General features: G+C 45.9%; 1 protein-coding gene across 8 annotated transcripts in view; it reads left to right on the top strand.

Annotated features, from left to right (window-relative positions):
- LOC144495199 (FYN-binding protein 1-like) overlaps positions 1-14,404 on the top strand; it is a 232,892-nt gene that overhangs the window by 116,972 nt on the left and 101,516 nt on the right. The gene's annotated exons all lie outside the window — the stretch shown is intronic.

The following is a 14,404-nucleotide window of genomic DNA, read 5'->3' as shown; positions in this document are numbered from 1 at the left end:
TTGCACACCTAGGTCCCTCTGTGTTTCTATACTCCTGATGACTCTGCCATTTATTGTATAACTCCTCCCTACATTATTTCTTCCAAAATGCATCACTTCGCATTTATCCGGATTAAACTCCATCTGCCACCTCTCCGCCCAATTTTCCAGCCTATCTATATCCTGCTGTATTGCCTGACAATGCTCTTCGCTATCCGCAAGTCCAGCCATCTTCGTGTCATCCGCAAACTTGCTGATTACACCAGTTACACCTTCTTCCAAATCATTTATATATATCACAAATAGCAGAGGCCCCAGTACAGAGCCCTGCGGAACACCACTGGTCACAGACCTCCAGCCGGAAAAAGACCCTTCGACCACTACCCTCTGTCTTCTATGGCCAAGCCAGTTCTCCACCCATCTAGCCACTTCTCCTTGTATCCCATGAGCCTTAACCTTCTTAACCAAACTGCCATGTGGGACTTTGTCAAATGCCTTACTGAAATCCATATAGACGACATCCACGGCCCTTCCTTCATCAACCATTTTTGTCACTTCCTCAAAAAACTCCACCAAATTTGTAAGGCACGACCTCCCTCTTACAAAACCATGCTGTCTGTCACTAATGAGATTGTTCTGTTCTAAATGCACATACATCCTGTCTCTAAGAATCCTCTCCAACAACTTCCCTACCACGGACGTCAAGCTCACTGGCCTATAATTTCCTGGGTTATCCCTGCTACCCTTCTTAAACAATGGGACCACATTCACTATCCTCCAACCTCAGGGACCTCACCCATGTCCAAAGAAGCGACAAAGATTTCCGTCAGAGGCCCAGCAATTTCATCTCTCGTCTCCCTGAGCAGTCGAGGATAGATGCCATCAGGCCCTGGGGCTTTGTCAGTATAGACAGTATAGAGGGAGCTTTACTCTGTGTCTAACACTGTGCTGTGCCTGTCCTGGGAGTGTTTGATGGGGACAGTGTAGCAGGAGCTTTACTCTGTATCTAACCCCCTGCTGTACCTATCCTGGGAGTATTTAATGGGATAGTGTAGAGGATGCTTCACTCTGTATCTAACCCCATGTTTTACCTGTCCAGTGGGTGTTTAATGGGGACAGTGTCGTGGGAGCTTTAGTCTGTATCTAAGCCCATTCTAAGACCAGAAGAAATAGGAACAAGAGTAGGCCATTCAGCCCCTCAAGCCTGTTCTGCCATTCAATAGGATCATGGCTGCTCCAACATTCCTCACATCCACTTTTCTGCCCTTTCCCCGTAACCCTTGATTCCCTTACAGATCAACAATCTATCTCAGCCTTAAATATACACAAGCACTCTGCCCCCACAGCTCCCTGTGACAAGGAGTTCCAAAGATGAACAACCCTCTGAGAGAAGAAATTTCTCCTCATTTCAGTCTTAAACTGGTCCCTCTTTATTCTGAGACTCTGTCCTCTGGTCCTAGACTCTCCCACGAGGGGAAACATCCTCTCAGCATTTACCCTGTCAAGCCCCTTCAGAATCCTCTATGTTTCAATGAGGTCACCTCTCGTTCTTCTACATTCCAATGAGTAGAGACCCAACCTGTTTAACCTTTCTTCATAAGACAATCCCTCCATACCGGGGATCATCCTTGTGAACCTTCTCTGGACTGCTGCCAATTAAATAATAAGATCAGCCATGATCTTAGTGAGTGGCAGAGCAGGCTTGATAGGCCAAGGATCCAACTCCTGATCTTAATTTGTATGTTGGTACAAGGTTAAATCTGTGCCCTCTTGTTTTTGAACCATTCATGAATGGGAAGAGTTTATCCCTCTGTCCAGACCCCTCATGATTTGGATTACCTCTATCAAATCTCCTTTGAACCTTATCTCCAAAGGAAACAGTCTCAATTTCTCCAATCTGTCTTCGTAACTGAAGTGTCTGATTCCTGGAAACATTCTCTTGAATCTTTTCTGTACTCTCTCAAATGCCGTCACATCCTTCCTAAAGTGTGCCACCCAGAACTCCATTGGGACTGAAGTAGTGACTTATCCAAGTTCAGCATATCTTTCCTGCTTTTGTGCACTGTGCCTGTATTAGAACAAAGAACAATACAGCACAGGAACAGGCCCTTCGGCCCTCCAAGCCTGCGCCGCTCATGTGCCCAACTAGACCATTCGTTTGTATCCCTCTATTCCCAGTCTGTTCATGGGGCTGTCTAGATAAGCCTTAAACGATCCCAGCATGTCCGCCTCAATCACCTTGCTTGGCAGTGCATTCCAGGCCCCCACCACCCTCTGTGTAAAATACATCCCCCTGACATCTGTGTTGAACCTTGCCCTCCTCACCTTGAACCCGTGACCCCTTGTATTCGTCACCTCCAACCTGGGAAAAAGCTTCCCACTGTTCACCCTATCTATACCCTTCATGATTTTATACATCTCTATTAGGTCACCCCTCATCCTCCGTCTTTGCAGGGAGAACAACCCCAGTTTACCCAATCTCTCCTCATAGCTAAGACCCTCCATACCAGGCAACATCCTGGTAAACCTTTTCTGTACTCTCTCCAAAGCCTCCATGTCCTTCTGCTAGTGTGGCAACCAGAACTGGACGCAGTATTCCAAATGTGGCCTAACCAACGTTCTATACAGCTGCAACATCATATGCCAACTTTTATATTCTATGCCCCATCCAATAAAGGCAAGCATGCCATATGCCTTCTTCACCACCCTCTCCACCTGTGCTGCCACCTTTAAGAATCTGTGGACTTGTACACCCAGGTCCCTCTGTGTGTCTATACTCCTGATGGTTCTGCCATTTATTGTATAGCTCCACCTTACATTAGATCTACCGAAATGCATCACTTTGCATTTATCTGGATTAAATTCCATCTGCCATTTCTCCGCCCAATGTTCCAGCCTATCTATATCCTGCTGCATTCTCTGACAATGTTCATCACTATCCGCAACTCTAGCAATCTTCATGTCAACCACAAACTTACTGATCACACCAGCTACATCTTCCTCCAAATCATTTATATATATCACAAACAGCAGAGGTCCCAGTACAGAGCCCTGTGGAATACCACGAGCCACAGACCTCCAACCGGAAAAAGACCCCTCCACTGTTACCCTCTGTCTTCTATGGCTAAGCCAGTTCTCCACCCATCTAGCTAGCTCACCTTTTATCCCGTGAGATTTAACCTTTTGCACCAGCCTGCCATGAGGGACGTTGTCAAATGCTTTACTAAAATCCATATAGACGACATCCACGGCCCTTCCCTCGTCAATCATTTTTGTCACCTCCTCAAAAAACTCAACCAAATTTGTGAGGCATGACCTTCCTCGTACAAAACCATGCTATCGCTAATGAAATTATTCAGTTCTAAATGCGCATATATCCTATCTCTAAGAATCTTCTCCAACAATTTCCCTACCACGGACGTCAAGCACACCGGCCTATAAATACCCAGGTTATCCTTGCTACCCTTCTTAAATAACGGGACCACATTTGCTATCCTCCAATCCTCTGGGACCTCACCTGTGTCCAGTGAAGAGACAAAGATTTCTGTTAGAGGCCCAGCAATTTCATCTCTTGCCTCCCTGAGGAGTCTAGGATAGATGCCATCTGGCCCTGGGGATTTTTCTGTCTTAATGTTTCCTAAAAAACCTAACACTTCCTCCCTTGTAATTGAGATCTTTTCTAACGGGTGAACACATCTCTCTGAGGCACTACCAGTCAACATGTCCCTCTCCTTTGTGAATACTGATGCAAAGTATTCGTTTAGGATCTCTCCTACTTCCTTTGGTTCTAAGCATAATTCCCCTCCTTTGTCCCTGAGAGGTCCGATTCTTTCCCTAACAACCCCCTTGTTCCTAACGTATGTATAAAATGCCTTAGGATTCTCCTTAATCCTGTCTGCCAAGGACATTTCGTGACCCCTTTTTTGCCCTTCTAACTCCCTACTTTCCTACTTTCTCTGTATTCCTCCAGTGCTCCATCTGCTTTTAGCTGCCTGGACCTCATGTATGCCTCTTTTTTCTTTTTGATTAGACCCACAATTTCACTGGTTATCCACGGCTCCCAAATCCTACCTTTCCTATCCTTCCTCTTTACAGGCACATGCCTGTCCTGCAGTCCTATCAACTGCTCCTTAAAAGACTCCCACATGCCAGATGTGGATTTACCCTCGAACAGCCTCTCCCAATCAACAGCCACCAAATCCTGCCTAATCTGGCTGTAGTTAACCTTCCCCCAATTCAGCACCTTACCCATAGGACAACACTCATCTTTTTCCATTACTATCCTAAAGTTTACAGAATTGTGGTCATTATTTGCCACATGTTCCCCCACTGAAACTTTGATGACCTGACCGGGCTCATTCCCCAGTACTAGGTCCAGTATAGCCCCCTCTCTAGTTGGACTGTCAACATATTGTTCCAAAGAACCTTCCTGTACGCATTTTATAAATTCTTCCCCGTCCAGGCCCCCAGCCCTAAGCGATTTCCAGTCTATACAAGGGAAATTAAAGTCTCCCACTGCAACAACCCTATTTTTTCTGCACCTGTCCAGAATCTCCTTAATATCCATTCCTCAACTTCCCGCGGGCTGTTGGGAGGCCTGTAGTATACCCCCAGCATAGTGACTGCGCCCTTCCTGTTTCTGAGCTCCACCCACAGTGACTCGTTACCTGACCCTTCCAAATTGTCCACCCTCTGTACCGCTGTAATATGCTCCCTAACCAGCATTGCTACTCCCCCACCTCTCCTAGCCCCTTCTCTGTCTCGCCTAAAACACTTATACCCCGGCATATTCAGCTGCCAGTCCTGTCCTTCTTTTAACCAAGTCTCCGTCACTGCAACCACATCCAAGTTCCGCGTAACCATTAAGGCTCTAAGCTCGTCTGTCTTGCCCGTGACACTCCTTGCATTGAAGCAGATGCACTCCAGACCTCCAGGCCCACTGAGGTCATCCTCCCCCAGAATGCTCTTCCTCTTAGATAGCCTTGTCCTGGCCCCAACCTCGCCCCCAGCCTCTATGCTTATTGACCTATTGTTCTGATCCCCACCCCCCTGCCACATTAGTTTAAACCCGCCCGAACCACACTAGCAAAACTCCCAGCTAGGATATTCATGCCCTCCAGTTTAGGTGTAACCCGTCCTTCTTGTACAGGTGCCATCCTCTCTTGAAGACTTCCCAGTGATCCACGAATTTGAAACCCTCCCTCCTGCACCAGTCCTTTAGCCACGCGTTCAGCTGTACAATCTCCCTGTTCCTAGCCTCACTAGCTTGTGGCACTGGGAATAGTCCAGAGATCGCTACCCTAGAGCTCTTGCTTTTTAGCCTACTACCCAACTCCCTGAATTGCTCTCACAGGACCTCCCTGCTCTTTCTGCCTACGTCATTTGCACCAATGTGGACAATGACGTCCGTCTGGTTACCCGCCCCTTTTAGGATGCTTCCTACCCGCTCAGAGACATCCAGGGCCCCGGCACCAGGGAGGCAGACTACCATCCTGGAGTCTCGTTCGCGCCCACAGAACCACTGTCTGTGCCTCTAACTATTGCATCTCCCACTACTATTGCTCTCCTAGTCCCCCTCTTTCCCTTCTGAGCCACAGAGCCCGATTCCGTGCCAGTGACCTGGTCACCGTGTCTTACCCCTGGAGGGGCATTCCCTCCCCCCCCCCCCCCCCCCCCCCCCCACAGTATCCAAAACAGTATACTTATTTTGGAGGGGGACAACCACAGGGGATCCCATCACTGACTGCTCTCTCCCCTCCTCTCTCCTGTCTGACACCCATCCCTTACTGTTAAGGGGGACAACCACCAGGGTACTCTCTGGTACATGACCTTTACCCTTCCTAACCGTGACCCACGTGCCTTCCTCTAGTGGCCCTGGTGTGACGACCTGCCTGTAACTTCTCTCTATTAACTTCTCATTTTCCCTGATTAGACTAAGGTCATCGAGCCACAGCTCCAGTTCCCTAATGCGGTCTCTCAGGAGTTGCAGTTCAACGCACCTGGTGCAGATATGGACTTCCGGGAGGCTAGGCGACTCCATGAACTCCCACATCCGACACTGACAGCAACAAACTGGCCTCCCACTCATAATTACCCCTTTCTTTAAATTACTGGAAGAATGAAGAACAGAACCTACCCTGCCTCTGCCTGTTTACGCCAAAGCCCATTAAGCCAAAGCCCTTCAGCTCCCACTCTGCTCCCTGCTCACTCCGCTGCCTGCTACAATGCTGCCCGCTGAATAGTGCAGCCTGCTTTTAAACCTGAATAAAGCCCCGGATACCTTTTGTTTTATTGTCACCAATATCTATCCTCCTCACACTAGAAGATTTTCACAGTAACTTCATTGCAGTATTAATGTAAACTTACTTGTGACACTAATAAATAAACTTTTAAACATTTCACAAGGCTTTCAAGTTTTGTATCATCCACAAATTTTGAAATTGTGTCCTCTAAACCAAGCTCCACATCATTAATATATATTAGGAAGAGCAAGACTCCCAACACTGATCCCTGTGGAACTCCACTACAAAGCTTCTTCCAATCCAAAAAACTTCCATTAATCACTACTCTCTTATTTCTGCCACTCCGCCAAATAACGTTTCTCATAAGTCTGTTGTGTGATGCAGTATTAAATGCCTTTTGGAACTCCATGTACACCACATCAACAGCATTGCCCTCATCAACCCTGTCAGTTAGCTCTTCAAAAAAACTCGAACAAGTTCATTAAACATAATACTCTCTCAACAATTCTATGCTAGCTTTCCTTAATTAACCCATGTTTGTCTTTGTGACCATGAACCGTGTTCTGAATTATTGTTTCTGGAAGTTCCACCACCACTGAAGTTAAACTGTCCTGGGTGGCATGGTGGCACAGTGGTTAGCACTGCTGCCTCACAGCTCCAGGGATCTGGGTTCAAGTCCCGGCTTGGGTCACTGTCTGTGTGGAGTTTGCATGTTCTCCCCGTGTCTGCATGGGTTTCAGGCACTGGTTTCCTCCCACAGTCTAAAAGATGTGTTGGTTAGGTGCATTGGCCATGCTAAATTCTCCCTCAGTGTACCCGAACAGGTGCTTGAGTGTGGCGACTAGGGGATTTTTACAGTAACTTCATTGCAGTGTTAATATAACACTAATGGCACATGTGACACTAATAAATAAACTTAAACTTAAACTGTCCTTGCTGGGCTTATCTTCACACGTATTCGAAAAAGATTTTTGAATCTCATCAGCTCCTGGTTCCTTATCAACTTTAGGTATAGACAGCATGTCCAATACTTCCTCATCAATTTTCAACCCTTTTCGTGTATTAATTACCATCTCTTCCACCATGACCTGGATAGCATCTTCTTCCTTAGTAACGATATTAAAGGGAAAGCAGCAAGATCAGAGTGGGTTAAAATAACACAAAGAGCCCCTATTCCCCCTGCCTCTATGCATAAATCCCATTTTTGGTCCCTGATTGAATCCACATCTTTTATCAACTTTTAAACTACTAAGATGCTTATCGAAGGCTTTGGAATTCCTTTTTCTGTTAGCTACCAGTCTCTTCTTGTACTCCCTCTTTACTTCTCTAGTTAGCTTCCTTACTTTCCCTCATTTGGAATACTGCGTCCAGTTCTGGTCGCCACACTACCAGAAGGACGTGGAGGCTTTGGAGAGAGTACAGAGGAGGTTTACCAGGATGTTGTCTGGTATGGAGGGGCTTAGTTATAAGGAGAGATTGGGTAAACTGGGGTTGTTCTCCCTGGAAAGACGGAGGATGAGGAGAGACTTAATAGAGGTGTATAAAATTATGAAAGGCATAGATAGGGTGAACGGTGGGGAGCTTTTCCCCAGGTCGGTGGTGACGTTCACGAGGGGTCATAGGTTCAAGGTGAAGAGGGGGAGGTTTAACACAGATATCAGACGGACATATTTTACACAGAGGGTGGTGGGGGCCTGGAATGCGCTGCCAGGCAAGGTGGTGGAGGCGGACACACTGGGAACGCTTAAGACTTATCTCGACAGCCATATGAACGGAGTGGGAATGGAGGGATACAAAAGAATGGTCTAGTTTGGACCAGGGAGCGGCACGGGCTTGGAGGGCCGAAGGGCCTGTTCCTGTGCTGTATTGTTCTTTGTTCTTTGAACATTCTATATTCAGCCTGGTTCTCCATTGTATTATCCACCTGATATCTATCATAAGTACATTATTTTATCGTCATCTTAATCTTGATAACGTTTGTCATCCAGGGAGCTCTGCTTGTTACCCTGTCTTTCTCTTTTGAGGGAATGTACATTAACTGTGCCCAAACTATCTCTTCTTTTTGGTAGCCCATTGTTTAGCTACCATTTTTCCTGCCAAACTTTGACTCCAATTCATTCTTACCCCATTGAAGTTGTCTTTCCTTCAGTTAATCGTTTTTACTCTGGATTGTTCCTTGACCTTTTCCATAGTCAGCCTAAACCTTAGAATACAACAATCACCGTCCCCTAAATGTTCCCCACTGATATTTGATCCATTTGGCCCACCTGAGCCAAAGAACCAGTTGCCTGGAATGCTTGCCCTCTCGTTGGACTGAAACACACTGGGCAGAAAATTTTCCTAAACACACTCGAGGAGCTCTTGCCCCTCTCTGTTTTTGACACTACCACTATTCTAGTATATGTTTGGATAATTAAAGTCCCCTATTATAACTAGATTATAATCCTTGCAACTCCCTGCAATTTCCTCTTTACAGTCCCCACTTGGTGGCCTATAGACTACTCCAAGCAATGTAATTGCACCTTTTTTGGTCCTTAGTTCTAGCCAAGTAGATTCTGTCCTTGATCCCTTTGGGATGTCCTCTTTCTCCAGCACAGCAGTGTTCTCAATCACTGCTGAAACACCTACCCTTTTTCTTCTTTTCCTATCTTTGCTGAACATCTTGTATCCAGGGATATTTAAATTAGTCCAGCCCTTCTTCGAGCCAGGTCTCTGTTATAACCGCAGCGTTATATTTCCACAGGCAATCTGTGGTTGTAACTGACCAGTCTTACTTACCACAATCTGTGCATTCACACACGTGGACATTAACCATGATTTAGACTTTATAACTTTCTCCCTTACTCTGACCCCCACATAATAACTTTCTACTTCCTACTCTAGTGCTATCTATATTTCCCAATTTTCTGTGCACCTTGGTACTTCTCTCTGATAATCCCTCTTGGTTCAACACCCTTGCCAAGTTACTTCAACCCCACCCGAACAGCTCGGGGAAAACGCAGAGCCATCTGCAACCCATTCAGGTCCCATCACTCCCAGAGCTGGTCTCAATGTCCCAAGGATCTATAACCATCTTTCCAGCTAAGTATTGATTCTTTTTTAACTTCCTATTTCTATACTCATTAGGATAGAGTACTAAGAGTGCTCTGGAGGTTACTATATTTGAGGTCTTGCATGCTAATTTCCTATCTAGCTTCCTAAATTCGGACTGCAGGTCCACATTCCTCTTTCTAGCATTTGTACCAGTATGCAGCATGAGTGTAGCTGTTCAATCTCCTCCCACAAGATGCTCTGTAGCCATTCAGTGACATCCTTGACCATGACACCAGGGAGGCAACAGACCATCCTGGAGTCATGCCTGTACGCACCATGTGTGTGTGTGTCTCAGTGTCATTGTACATGTGTAATACCCAGCGGGTAAAAAGGAATGATAAAAAGAAATGTCAAATATAATAGGCAGTTTAAAATAACTGAATTAAAATATAAATTTTGATTTTGATTGGGTCAGCACGGTGGCACAGTGGTTAGCATTGCTGTCTCACAGCACCAGGGACCCGAGTTTGATTCTCGGCTTGGGTCACTGTCTGTGTGGTGTTTGCATCTTCTCCCCGTGTCTGCGTGGGTTTCCTCCGGTGCTCCGGTTTCCTCCCTAAGTCCAAAGATGTGCGGGTTAGGTGGATTGGCCATGCTAAATTACCCCTTAGTGTCAGGGGGACTAGCTGGGTAAATGCATGGGGTTGTGGGGATAGGGCCTGGTTGGGATTGTGGTTGGTGCAGACTCGATGGGCCAAATGACCTCCTTCTGCACTGTAGGATTCTATGACAAATATTTATTGTATTTTTTAAAATTGCTGTTTTTCAAAGTAGGTATTTGAATAAGATGCAAAGGATAGAAGAAGTTGATATAAATAATTGCAAGTTGCACAGGATGAGAGCAGTGAGAGCGTTAGTTTATTGGTGTGATTGCTTGTGAAATGTGCAGAGATTGTGTGACAAAGGCAGGAGAGAAGTGCTAAAGAGAGGAGTGAAAAAACAGGGTTTTACGTCAGAGACAGCTACTGGTGCGATAGTAATAACTGCACAAACAATTCACAATTGTTAAAAAAAGAAATGTAATAATTCAAATCTTGGACAAGTGTCGAGGTGACTCTGGTTATGTGTATTTTTTAAGCGGCTAAGGGTGAAGAATTTGGGTTTGTAATTTTTGGAATAAGAGAAATTGCACCTTTAGGAGATGATAATTAATTAGCGTCTCATTCTGGCGAATTATTCCTGGTATCTCGCTGTGGACAGGGTGATGACCTATAACACACAACAGAATTCAGAGAGTCACTGCTCAATAGGCAGTTTGATACTTTCCGAATGCGAGCAAGTTGACCAGCCTGAGCTGGGAGGGCTGGCTCTGTCAAAGAGTCAATCCCTCTGGGGCAGGCAGGGCTGTGGGCTGGACTGGGGATGAAGGACAGGCTTTCCAGCACAAACCTGGAGTCTACAGAAAGGGAAGATTAATATCAAAACTCAAGACAAACTTCACGAGGGTGAAAAAGGAAACTGTGCTGTGGTCAATTTCTTGGAACAATTTTCTTTCTGTGTTCGAAAGGTGTTAGAGTCTAGACTGGGGAGAAAAAACTCTGACAAGTGGGACTCTCGGAGGTGGGACTTCATATCATGAAATAGATCCAATCAGGGGTGGGGACAGTGAGAGGCAGCTGAGGGCACAAGGAGAACAAAGAACCATAGATTACAGACAGCCACTCAGCCCAAGAGTAATACTGTACAGAGGATCATTCACTCAGAGTGATAGGTGAATGAGTGTGTGTGTGAGAAGGGAAGTGTGAGTATGTATCTTTGAGAGAGAGGGGTGAGCATGTGTGCGAGAGAATGAGTGTGTCTGTGTGTGCTTCTTTTGGATATGAGTCTGGTTGTGCGTGTGTGTGATAAGAGAATCCAGCATTCCGACAGCACTTCTAATATTAAGCAAATTTGAAAGCAAAAGATGCAGCATTGCTGCTCCCATTAAACATGACAAAAATAAGGTATTTGTTGAATAAGATGACTTTTAAATTAGAAACATTTAAAAAATCATTTTAGGGTGTCTTTGGCAGCATTTATTGCACATCTTTAATTGCCTTCAGAAGGTGATAGTGAGCTGCCTTTTTGAACTGCTGAAGGCCCTAAGGTGTAGGTACACCCACAGAGCTGTTAGGGAGGGAGTTCCAGGATTTTGACCCAGTGAAAGTGAAGGGACGGCAATATATTTCCAAGTCAGGATGGTGGTATTCCCAGGTATCTGCTGCTCTTGTCCTTCTAGATGGGTTGTGGGTTTGGAAGGTGCTGCCTAAGGAACCTTGGTGAGTTGCTGCAGTGCATCTTGTAGATGGTTCACACTGCTGCTACTGTGTGTCAGTGGTGGAGCGATTGAATGTTTGTGGAAGGGGTGCCAATCAAGCGGGCTGCTTTGTCCTGGATGGTGTTGAGCTTCTTGAGTGTTGTTGGAGCTGCAAGTTTAGTTTAAGTTTATTTTATTATTGTCACAAGTAGGCTTACATTAATACCGCAATGAAGTTACTGTGAAAAACCCCTAGTCGCCACACTCCGGCGCCTGTTCGGGTTCACTGAGGGAGAATTTAGCATGGCCAATGCACCTAACCAGCACGTCTTTCAGACTGTGGGAGGAAACTGGAGCACCCGGAGGAAACCCAGGCAGATACGGGAGAACATGCAAACTCCACACAGACGGTGACCAAAGCCAGGAATCGAACCCAGGTCCCTAGCGCTGTGAGACAGTTGTGTTAACCACCGTGTCACTGTGTTCCTGACTTGTTACTTGTAGGTGGTGGACAGGCTTTGGGGTGAGTTATCGCTGCAAGATTCCTAGCCTTTAACCTGCATTAGTAGCCACAGTATTTATATGGCTAGTTCAGTTCAGTTTCTGGTCAATGGTAACCCCCAGGATGTTGATAGTGGGGATTCAGCTATGGTAATGCCATTGAATATCGAGGGGTGATGCTTAGATTCTCTCTTGTTGGAGATGGTCATTGCCTGGCATTTGTGTTACTTGCCACTTGCCAGTCCAATCCTGGATATTGTCCAGGTCGTGATGAAATTGGGCATGAATTGCTTTAGTATTTGAGGAGTCGCGAATAGTGTTGAACATTGTGCAATCATCTGTAAACTCCCCCACATCTGACCTTACGATGGGAGGAAGGTCACTACCCTGTGGGGCTCCTGCAGAGATGTCCTGGAGCTGAGATGATCAACCTCCAACCACCACAACCATCTTTCTTTATGCCACCTCTGAGTCCAACCAGTGTACAGAGTACACTGCCCAACCAGAGACAGAGTACAGGAATGACATGGAGAATCTGGTGAACTGGTGCAGCAACAATAATCTCTCCCTCAGTGTCAACAAAATGAAGGAGATTGTCATCGACTTCAGGAAACATAAAGGAGAACATGTCCCTGTCTACATCAATGGGGACGAAGTATAAATGGTCGAAAGCCTCACATGTTTAGGTGTCCAGGTCACCAACAACCTATCCTGGTTCCCCCCGTTCGGACACTATAGTTAAGAAAGCCCACCAATGCCTCTACTTGCTCAGAAGACTAAGGAAATTTGGCATATCAGCTACAAATCTCACCAACTTTTACAGGTGCACCATAGAAAACATTCTTTCTGGTTGTATCACAGCTTGGTATGGCTCCTGCTCTGCCCAAGACCGCAAGGAACAACAAAAGGGCGTGAATGTAGCCCAATCCATCATGCAAACCAGCCTCCCATCCATTAACTCTGTCTATGACTTCCAGCATAATTAAGGATCCCATGTGCCCTAGACATACTTTCTTCCACCTTTTTACATTGGGAAAAAGATACAAAAGTCTGAGATCACGTACCAACCGACTCAAGAACAGCTTCTTCCCTGCTGCCATCAGACTTCTGAATAGACCTACCTCGCATTAAGTTGATCTTTTTCTACACCCTAGCTATGACTGTAACACTACATTCTGCACTCCCTCGTTTCCTTCTCTATGAACGGTATGCTTTGTCTGCATAACGCGCAAGAAACAATACTTTTCACTGTATACAAATACATGTGACAATAAATCAAATCAGTGGAGAGTTTCCCCGATTCCCATTGATTCTAGTTTTGCTAGGGCTCCTTGACGCCATATTCAATCAAATGCTGCCTTGATGTTAAGAACAGTCACTCTCACCTCACCTCGGGAGTTCAGCTCTTTGGTCCATGTTTGAACCAAGGCTGTAATGAGGTCAGGAGCTGAGTGACCCTGGCGAAACCCAAACTGGGCGTCACTGAGCAGGTTATTGCTCTGCAAGTGCTGCTTGATAGCTCTGTTGATGACTCCATCCATCACTTTACTGATGATCGAGAGTAGGCTAATGGCGTAGTAATTGGCCGGGTTGGATTTGTCCATACCTCATTGCTGGATAAATGCCAGTGTTGTAGCTGTACAGGAACAACATGGCCAGGGGTGCATCAAGTTCTGGAGCACAAGTCTTCAGGACAACTGGTAAAATATTATCAGAGTCTTTGCAGTATCCAGTGCCTTCAACCGTTTCTTGATATCGCATGAAGTGAATCAAATTGGCTGAAGACTGTGATGCTGGGGACCTCCGGAGGAGGCTGAGATGGATCATCCACTTGGCAATTCTGGCTGAAAATTGTTGCGAATGCTTCAACCTTATCTCTTACATTGATGTGCTGGGCTCCTCCATCATTGAGGATGGTGATATTTGTGAAGCCTCCTCCTCCAGTGAGTTGTTTAATTATCCAGCACCATTCACAGCTGGATGTGGCAGGACTGCAAAGCTTAGATCTGATCCATTGGTTGCAATCACTTAGCTCTGTCTATCACTTGCTGCCTATACTGTTTGGCATGCAAGTAGTCCTGTGTTGTAGCTTCACCAGGTTGACACCTCATTTTTAGGTATGCCTGGTGCTGCTTTTGGCATGCCCTCCTGCACTCTCCATTGAACCAGGATTGATCCCTTGGCTTTGTGGTAGTGGTAGAGTGGGGGATATGCTGGGCCATAAGGTTGCAGATTGTGATGGAGTACAATTCTGCTGCTGCTGATGGTCCACAGCGCCTCATGAATGCCCAGTCTAGAGTTGCTAGATCTGTTTGAAGATTGTCCCATTTAGCACGGTGATAGTGCTACACAA

The sequence above is a fragment of the Mustelus asterias genome, chromosome 6 (genome assembly GCF_964213995.1).
Source record: "Mustelus asterias chromosome 6, sMusAst1.hap1.1, whole genome shotgun sequence".
Taxonomy (NCBI): domain Eukaryota; kingdom Metazoa; phylum Chordata; class Chondrichthyes; order Carcharhiniformes; family Triakidae; genus Mustelus; species Mustelus asterias.
This window is presented reverse-complemented; position numbering and strand designations above follow the sequence as displayed.